Genomic DNA, 10,895 nt, shown 5'->3' with positions numbered 1-10,895 from the left:
CATTGGGAGTCAATGGGTTTTAGATCAGGCCTTTGGTGCATAATGAGATGACATTAGTAAGAGAAAATTACTGGATATCCTTCAGCAGATTCTTGACGTAAGTAAATAATTGCTTGAGACAGAATTATGTATGAAGTGAAATAATTCTTTAGTAGACATATTTCACTCCAGATATGAAGTAATAATTTTTTATTGCTGTGACACAGAAAATCGTTGTGGAATTAGGAATACATTTGTCACTCTTGGGAGTAACTATTCTACTTTAAAAAGTAAAACAAATGACTTTTTAAAAGAGAGCATAAAGAAACTTTATTAAGACTTTTACCGGGTCAAATGCAAGTTTTCACTTTTATGGAAGAGAAATAAAGGGGATTTAACTGAAAATATTGATGTGCAAATGTAAACCTGCTAAAATGAGTAGTTTTTACCAGCTTTGGGAAAAAATAAGAAGTGGCCCTAAATGTCAAATTGAAACACAAAATGAGCTCACCCTTCTTTAAGGTTCAAATTGGTTTGAATAATCTGGCTCATCATCTCTACCCTTTATAGGCCTGCTGCTAAAATCTACCCTGAGATCTTAGCAGCTCTGGCCATCTCTGTTGGGGTAGGTGGTAACCTCAGTTTATTATACATGTCTGTGGATGTCCCAAGCGTATGGGAACAGAGTCTTCTAGTGAAAGGTTTGACCCAGACTGATCCTAGGATCAACAACACAACATCAACCAGTTGCAGCACAGTAGAAAGAGCATCAGACCTGAGCTCCTATGAGAGCAACAGCACCAAAGTCAGGGGATTATTGGGGGAAAACAAAAAAAGGCCGTGTAGAGATTAAGAGGAAAGTGTCAACAGTGAATGGGCCCCAGGAGCACATGGCTCTTATTTATTGGCCAGATCTTTCCTGACTCTCACACTCCAAGGATGGCCATCTGTGGAGTGAGCTCATGTGACTACCTCTCCTATTTCATGCTGCAGTTGAGGGCCTACTCCGTTCAAAGCTGCAGACTTCAGGCTGGGTTAAGCAGGCTCTGAACAAAGCGCATTCAGCAAACGAGGTTTCTTCCAAATTCTTCACCCAGCCTGATCGCCACTTAATGGCTGTGCACATTCATGTGTCTGCCTTAAGACAACATTTGCACGTGCAGAATGGAATTAAAAGGGGAAGTTCATTATTATATTAACGGGGAGGGTGAGCATCTCTGCTTGCAAAAATAACCTCCTACCAAAACTCAAATAAAGCTACAATATTTTTGAGGTCCAAAAACCAAAAAGCTGAGCTGGCCCCACAAGTCCACAGTGTCTCTGCCTGCAATCAGCACTATATACCCTAGTGTTTGCTCACTCCATCAGGTGACAAATTTTGTCCAGATCAGAGATCTGACTGGGACTCAACAGCAGATGACTCTTTATCTGGAGAGAAGAGGATAGGAGAGGAGCACTGATTGTGGAATGTTCAATATGTGAGGAACTCCCATTGAAAGAGAATAAGAACACTGAAATCAATGGGCATTAAGTACCTAACTACCTGAGCCTTAGGGCCTGAAACAAAGAGCACTGAAGTCAATGGAATTCCTTCCATTGACTTCAATGGCTTTTGGATCATGCCCTTACACTCAATAGTGAGGCACATAACTGTGAGCTTTATTGGTCATCTCTGTACTTCATGAATACTTGCACAGCACACCCAATATGCACTGGGCTCAGTGTAAAACCTGTTCATTTGGAGGTATTCCAAAGTCCTGGTCAACTTCTGCATTACAGTTACCTGAGTTGCACCCTTGCATAACTGCTATCCAGGATATCATAACATTATCCAGTCCATTTTAAAATCTCCAGCCTAAGCACTCAGTACAGCTACTGACGGAGCTGCCATATTGATAACAGAATCACAGTCACTCAAAACAGATTGATACCTGTGTTCATCTCACTGAGATCTGCCTTGTTCTCCCCATTTTGATAGAAATTTCCTTTGTGGTTCCTATGGAGTGCTATTTGCCAGGCACCATAGACAGCAATGTTTAGGCAAGTGCAGACTGTTGCCTGGCAAATATATAGGAAACTACATATGTCTCCCATTAACAGATGGAACTTTCTCTGAGAAACACTACTGAGATATGCAGCCCCCTTTGAGAACAGCAACAACAATGGCAAAGGAACAACTTTCACTTCGCTGTTCCTCCATGCCCTCAGAACTACTTGTAGGCTTCATCTTCCCTTCACTTCCCCTCCCCACTCATTCTTAAACAGGGAAGCCCAAGGCAACAGTGATAAAACAGAAACCGTCATTAGCACACATTGAGTTCTCCCCCATGAAGTTTTCAAGATAGAGCATATCCTGATCTTCACTGTACAGAATATAAGATTCATCAAATCTTTACAAAGAAGTGAGTTGGGATAAAACAAAAAACCTTGCATCTGAACAACCCCACATTTGGGAGAAGTTCAGATTTGAAGCCAGGTACAAACTTTATGTCTGGTTGTTTTTCTGCAAGTGGTTGAGTCAATACTTCTTGGGGGAAGTTTCAATCCACAGCTAGATGCTAGTCTAAAATTCATAGCACAGGAGCAAACTCTTGTTAGAATCATCTCACTTCCTGGGTTTAAATTTTGCCAAGAAAAAAAATGTCTAAAGGAGAAATAAAACCATAAATAAAACTCAGCTGTATTGGTGATTCATTACATATTAGAAATTCATTAAATTGTTGACCTGGGCTCTCTTTTGAGAAAATCTAGGCTTGGTTTAAATTGATAAATTAAATAGGAATAAGTCACCAAGACCAGCTGATATTCACCCAAGAGCTCCGAGGGAAATCACATATGAATTTGTAGAACTACTAATTGTGGTATGTAACCTGTCACTTAAATCAGCCTCTGTACCAGATGACTGGAGGACAGCGCACATAATGCTGGTTTTTTAAAAAGGCTCCAGAGGCGATCTTTGCAATTATGGGCTGCCTAACTTCTGTACCAGGCAAATTGGTTGAACTATAGCAGAGAAGAGAATTACCAGACACAGAGAAGAACACAATATATTGGGAAAGAGACAACACAGCTTTTGTAAAAGGAAATCATGCCTCAACGATCTAATAGAATTATTTGAGGGTGTCAACAAACAAGTGGACAAGGGTGACCCAATGGATATAGTGTACTTGGACTTTCAGAATGCCTTTGTCTCTCAAAGGTCTCTCACCAAAGGCTCTCAAGGAAGTAAGCAGTCACTGGATAAGAAGGAAGGTCACCTCATGGATCAGTAACTGGTTAAAAGATAGGAAACAAAGGATAGGAATAAATGGTCAGTTTTCACAATGGAGACAGGTAAATAGTGGAGTCCCCCACGGACCTGAACTGGGACCTGTGCTGTTCAATATATTCATAAATGATCTGGAAAAGGGGGTGACCACTGAGGAGACAAAGTTTGCAGACCATACAAATGTATTCAAGATAGTTAAGGCCAAAGCTGACTGTGAAGAGTTACAAAGGGATCTTACAAAATGGGGTGACTAGGCAACAAAATGGCAGATGAAATTCAATGCTGATAAATGCAAAGTCATGCACCTTGAAAATCATAATCTCAACTATTCAAAATGATGGGATCTAAATGATCTGTTAGCACTCAAGAAAGAGATCTTGGAGTCATTGTAGAGGGGTCTCTGAACACATCTGCTCAATATGCAGCAGCAGTCAAAACAGAAAGTTAGGAAACATTCAGAAAGGGGTGGATAAGACAAAATATCATAATGCCACTATATAAATCCATGGTATGCCCACACCTTGAATACTGTGTACATTTCTGGTCGCCCCATCTCAAAAAGAAATAATAGAGTTAGAAAAAGTACAGAGAAGGACAACAAAAGTATTAGGGGTATGGAACAGCTTCCGTATGAGGAGAGATTTAAAAAAACTGGGACTGTTCATCTTGGAAAAGAGATGACTAAAGGGGGATATGATAGAGGTCTATAAAATCGTGACTGGTGTGGAGAAAGTGAATAAGGAAGTGTAATTTACCTCTTCACATAACACAAGAACCGGGGTCACCTGATGAAATTAATAGGCAGCAGGTTCAAAAGAAATATAAGGAAATATTTCTTCATACAATGCACAGTCAACCTGTGGAACTTGTTGCCAGGGGATGTTGTGAAGGTCAAAAGTATAATTGGGTTTAAAAAAGAATTGGATAAGTTCCTGGAGGACAGGTCCATCAATGGCTATTAGCCAAGATGGTCAGAGATGCAACCCCATGCTCTGGGTGTCCCTAAACCTTTGACTGCCGGAGCTGGGACTGGACAACAGGGGCTGGATCATTTGATAAATTGCCCTGTGCTATTCATTCCCTGTGAAGCATCTGGCACTGGTCACTGTCAGAAGACAGGATACTGGGCTAGATGGACCATTGGTCTGACCCAGTGCGGTCATTCTTTTGCCCTTATGAAGCTGGGCTGATTTGTGGGTTGGTATTGAAACTAGAGGTGTGCCTAAAGTGGTGGTTTCTGGGTCGGGAGAATTAGACTCTGAGGTTCTGCTTTAAAACTTGTTAGAGCTCCGTTCAGATTCAACTGCCAAATCAAAATGGCCAAAATCCCTTTCCCCTTTTCTACTCCAGACACTCACCAATGGAAGGCTCCAATTTTGTTATTACTATTTATGTGTATCGTGGTAGCACCCAAAAGCTCCAGTCAGTGTCAAGGATCTATTGTTCTGTATTCTGTACAACCACAGCTCCGCAGCCCACCACCCTCTCCTTTCTGAGTTCTTGACATCTCCCTCCTTCCCGCAACACATACAGTAATACAAATGCAAACCTTTGTTCCTCCAACCACATACAGTGTTCTCACAATGTTCTCACCAACGCCTGTAAAAGCAAGGAGACAGTTTTCCTCCCTCCTCAGTTGCTATAGATCACATGCTTTACATTAAAGCAGTGTACAAACTGCATACACTTACTCACATATCTGCTACGTACCTGTTCCTTTAACAGTGTAGTCAGGAGGACGTTAAATAAAGTGCACCACTATCTGATAGTTGCTTCTGAGGAAAATACTGTGGACAAACCTGCTTCAGATAAACTAAGAATCCAGCCAGCCATTCCCAGGCCCTACTCAAGCCCAACAAGGAAAATAACAGAACACCACTGGCCATCACATACAGCCTCCAGCTAAAACCTCTCCAGCACATCATCAATGATCTACAACCTATCCTGGAAAACAATCCCTCATTCTCACAGACCTTGGGAGACAGGCCAGTCCTCGCTTACAGACAGCCCCCCAACCTGAAGCAAATACTCACCAGCAACTACACACCATACCACAGAAACACTACCCCAGGAACCAATCCCTGTAACAAACCTCGTTGCCTACTCTGTCTCCATAACTACTCTAGCGACACCATCAGAGGACCCAACCACATCAGCCACACCGTCAGGGGCTCATTCACCTGTACATCTACTAATGTGATATATGCCATCATGTGCCAGCAATGCCCCTCTGCCATGTACATTGGCCAAACCGGACAGTCTCTACGTAAAAGAATAAATGGACACAAATCGGAGATCAGGAACGGTAACATACAAAAGCCAGTAGGAGAACACTTCCATCTCCCTGGACATTCTATAACAGATTTAAAAGTAGCCATACCTGAACAAAAAAACTTCAGAAACAGACTTCAAAGAGAAACTGCAGAACTAAAATTCATTTACAAATTTAACACCATTAATTTGGGCTTGAGTAGGGCCTGGGAGTGGCTGGCATTGACACCTCCTCATCAGTTATTGGGAGTGGACTATATCCATCCTGATCGAATTCGCTCTCTCAGCACTGGTTCTCCACTTGTAAGGTAACTCCCTTCTCTTCATGTGTCAGAATTATAATGCCTGCATCTGTAATTTTCACTCCATGCATCTGAAGAAGTGGGGTTTTTACCCACGAAAGCTTATGCCCAAATAAATCTGTTAGTCTTTAAGGTGCCACCGCACTCCTTGTTATTGTCCCCAAGCTGACTCTCAAAAGCTACTGGTCTGGTCCTATTCAGAGAGGGGGGGAAAAGGAAAACAAAAAAGAAAACTAAAGGCTATGGTCACTTGCTTAGTGATTCTACAGATCCCTCTGGTTCAACAAACACAACTCGGGTAAACTGGCATCCCATGTGGACTCCTGTCTTTGTTGTTGTTGCATAAGTCATCATCACTGTGCATGCCAAGAGCAATTGTTTTACTCCCACACAAGGGTGCTGTCAAAATTTGCGCTTTTTATTAAAACGTTTGCCATAATCCGAAAGAAACAAGCACAGCATGGACAAACCCTGCTCCTGGAGACTCTTCCAAATCACAGTAGAATACTGTACATACCACGGTGCACTTTCTCTACTGACAGAACCTCTCACAGTTTGACCCTCGTCAGTGGTTAAAGGGAGCACAGCTTAGCTGAAAACCCATTTTTGTTCCAGATGTCGAACTTCCCTATAACAATACAATTTTTGTATGTGGGCTTGTCGTGGTGTCTGGGCCTGAGGATTAAATAAAAAAAGCTTAACCATTGTTACTTGTACATATGACAGGTTTCAGAGTAGCGGCCGTGTTAGTCTGTATCCGCAAAAAGAACAGGAGGACTTGTGGCACCTTAGAGACTAACACATTTATTAGAGCATAAGCTTTCATGGGCTACAGCCCACTTCATTGGATGCATGATAGTCTCTAAGGTGCTACACGTACCCTTGCTCTTTTTGTACATATGAGTAATTAGTAATTTACTTTTCATTTCAATGTGATCTGAAGAGAAAACATGCACAAAAAATGATACTGTCAAACAAAGCTCTTAGATTTTCAGCAACAAGAATAAACAATACCCCTTGCTGATCAAAGCTGTGCATGCTGCTATCAGGCTCTTTTAGTTCTGAGCTACATCCCCTAACAGCTTTTGTATTGCACTCATCCATCATCCTCTCCGTGAAGGAGAAGACACAGACTGATGGGTGTCCCAGGAATGGCTTTAAAAAGATACTGTGCACAACTCCAAATTCTACTTAATGTGCTACAATGCTTAATGTGCGGCAATCGGTGTTTAATTTGTGCCAGGGCTGAGCCCCGGCACCTCTAGGCTTGGCAGTTCGTAGCCCTGGCACCTCTGGGCTTGCTGCATAAATTATGAATGCAAAAAATTTGCTTGAAGCCCAGCACCTCTTTCATTACAAATTAAGCACTGGCTGCAGTGTGGCCGCTACAGTTTTTCATAGATTAAGGAAAAACAGACTAGAGTTACAGAGCTTTTTCCTTGAGAACCAAATAGGCTTACTTGGCAATCAAGTCCCTGAGGGAGTGAAATTAATTTCACTGGAATTTAACTAGCTGCTAGACACCTGCAGCATCTGAAACATTCAAACTCCCCTGGAAGGCATTTCTGAACTGACCCTTTATTTATTTAGTGTCCTCCTGATTTCCCACTGACTTCCCACAGGATTTGGCCCTAGGTAACATGTGCAAACATTGCACGTTGGATATTCGTTCTCCAATATTCTGATCTCAGCACTAGTCTTTTACTTCAATTGGTTCTGACCAAGGACATTTAGGAAAGAAAAGAAGCCTCTGTTTAGTCAAATATCTATATTTATGTCTCCTTGCAGCTTGTAAGGATCTCTCATTCAGGCTCCAGTCCTGTAAAAACTTATGCACCCACTTAACCTTAAAGTCATAAAGTTAAGCACATGCATAAGAGTTTGTAGAGTCAAAACTAAAAACATTGAAGGTCAGAACAGGAACCACATTTCTTGCAGAATTTATTAATTTCATTGGAAGGTTGTTTTTGTTTTTGTTTTCAAAGAAAATTTTAAAACACAATGTAACTTGCATTTTTTATTGTCAGGTTTCAGAGTAACAGCCGTGTTAGTCTGTATTCGCAAAAAAGAAAAGGAGTACTTGTGGCACCTTGCAAATTAGATACTATTAATTTAGGCTTAAATAGAGACTGGGAGTGGCTAAGTCATTATGCAAGGTAGCCTATTTCCTCTTGTTTTTTCCTACCCCCTACCCCCCCAGATGTTCTGGTTTAACTTGGATTTAAACTTGGAGAGTGGTCAGTTTGGATGAGCTATTACCAGCAGGAGAGTGAGTTTGTGTGTGTATGGGGGTGGGGGGGATGTGAGAAAACCTGGATTTGTGCTGGAAATGGCCCACCTTAATTATGCACATTGTAGGGAGAATGGTCACTTTGGATGAGCTATTACCAGCAGGATAGTGAGTTTGTGTGTGTGGTTTTTGGGAGGGGGGTGAGGGGGTGAGAGAACCTGGATTTGTGCAGGAAATGGCCCAACTTAATTATCATGCACATTGTGTAAAGAGTTGTCACTTTGGATGGGCTATCACCAGCAGGAGAGTGAATTTGTGTGGGGGGGTGGAGGGTGAGAAAACCTGGATTTGTGCTGGAAATGGCCCACCTGATGATCACTTTAGATAAGCTATTACCAGCAGGACAGTGGGGTGGGAGGAGGTATTTTTTCATATTCTCTGTGTATAAATAAAGTCTGCTGCAGTTTCCACGGCATGCATCCGATGAAGTGAGCTGTAGCTCACGAAAGCTCATGCTCAAATAAATTGGTTAGTCTCTAAGGTGCCACAAGTACTCCTTTTCTTTTTTCTTTTTTATTGTGTGACACCTGAATCAGTGTTCAACTGTAAATTCAGAGCATGGATGGAGGGACAGACAGAATCTGCTTCTTCCTAATGAGATCAGAGATACTACAATTGGGGCAGGGGAGTGGAAAGATAATGGGAATAAACTTACCATAAACCCTGGGATAAGCACAATACAACAGCACACCATCTTTCCTTCGCAACACGGACAAACTTCTGTTTGAAACCCATGTTCTTCAGGCTTGGAAGACTATCACATAAACAACAGACTCATTCCAAAGCTTAGAGGAAAGTTTTTACTCCTCTCCATATTGAATGCAATATCTGGAGATGGTATCGCGTGCATCTGTGAATTAGCCATTTTTTAATAAAAAAGTTGCTAAATTATTAACTTTTTCCAAAGTGATATTTGATGAGAAAAAGTAATATCCATATGAAGTATTAAGTGTTTCTTATGAAAAAGCGATATAAATCTGACAGAGCATAACAATTATGCTGTCAAAAATACAAGATTTCATTTTCCCGGAGCCATCCAGATCACTGGGTTTCACTTTCACAGGCTGTCATTGGGATGGGGAGATTTATTTTGTCTCTGATTGCTCTGCAAAAAGTGTTGTTACTGAAAACACACATCAAGAGTTAATTTTTTTCACAACAATCCCAAAATCTCGTGCAGTGTTCAATGAGGACTGTGGGCTAGATTAGCCTTTCTCCTTGAAAACCCACAGAAGGAAAAATCTTATCTGGTGCTTGTATAACTCTTGAACCATCATCTTGACAGTGCAAAAGGCTGCAGAAGAGACAATAGCAATGGGTATTCCATAAAGCAAGGCCCAGATATTGAAAGGTATTTAGCCAACAAACTCCCATCAATGTATATGGGAGATAAGTGCCTAAGTATCTTTGTGGATATAGGCACGTGTTTCTATTTATAGCATGCCTTCTCTTCTTTGGTTCTAAGGATCTGCTCCAAAGCCCATAAGTCTACGGGGGTCTTTCCTTTGATATTAATAGGCTTTATGCAATAACAACTGAATGTATATTTCACCTCTTCTGTGGAATTTGGATAGACACACCATCATTAAGTTTCTTCTATAAGAGCATAGCCAACTAAGGTCTCGATTTGGCAAACTTTAACTTTTCTCATGAGCAGACCCGCTGGCGTCAACAGGTTCAACTCACGTGCTTAAAGTTAAGCACACTTTAAAATGCTTTGCTTAATCATAGGCAAAACACCTGGGCAGATGAGTTACACTGGCCATAAGAAACATAGCTTTAAACTATCTTGATTTTCTGCATATTGCATTACAGAAAGGCTTGGAATGAAACATTTTAATAAGTTATGGATGTTATTAATGCCTTCATTCATGCCATTTATGTTGACATTTATATCCTTTTCCTAGAAGAGTTTTGTAAACGTCTTTAATTTGTAAATGTCTCAGAAACAACTGCTTAGTGACTTGCAAGTTTCTTGTAAACCCAAAGTAATGGGATGGAAGCACAATATTGGAATAAGGAAGAAGTCTCTTCCTTCGGAAATGAATACGTGGCATCAGTCTGAGTCAGAGGGAGCTGAAATAAGGAATCGCTTTGCCAGCCTCCCTGTGGCTCTGATTCTTGAAATTCAAAGCCCAGAGTTACTTGCATCTGCATATATAGGGATGCAGGATATGGCAAACTATGGAATTAACACTGATCTGAGACACATTCAGGCTTATGAAAAGATTAAGGCATTTCTGTAAATACCACATGCCTGATTTTTATCCCACGTACAATGGTGCAAATCAGGTGTAATGCCACTGAAGTCAATAGAGTTATGCCGGTTAATGTAAGTGACAGCAAAATCAGGCTCCAGTAGTAGGGACTAGTTTATTCTTTACCAGAAGAAATCTATCACACAGTATCTGAGTTATCACATCGGCAGTATAATGATCCTTTTTGTAATTACAGGGGCTAACAAGTGGTGGAATATCTAAGCCATCCACTGCAACCTCACCCTTTTGCTTTCCTTCATTTTAACCACCTTTCGTTGATGTACAAAATATACAATCCTCAGAGTCACCACAAAATTATAGGTACATGAAATAAAAATACATCAATCAAAATTTAATTTCCTGTTAAGATAAACTTAATAAGCCATCTCCCTTAAGTCTACCATTTATGGGACTAAAAAGAGTTTGAATTAATCCATTTTCTGCAGAGTAAAACCGCTTAAGTATACATCATGACAGCATTTATAAAAAATGTGACAAATCGATCCTGTTGAACAGCTGTGACTCAG

The sequence above is a fragment of the Lepidochelys kempii genome, chromosome 7, assembly GCF_965140265.1.
Source record: "Lepidochelys kempii isolate rLepKem1 chromosome 7, rLepKem1.hap2, whole genome shotgun sequence".
NCBI lineage: Eukaryota > Metazoa > Chordata > Testudines > Cheloniidae > Lepidochelys > Lepidochelys kempii.
Note: the sequence above shows the minus strand (reverse complement) of the source record.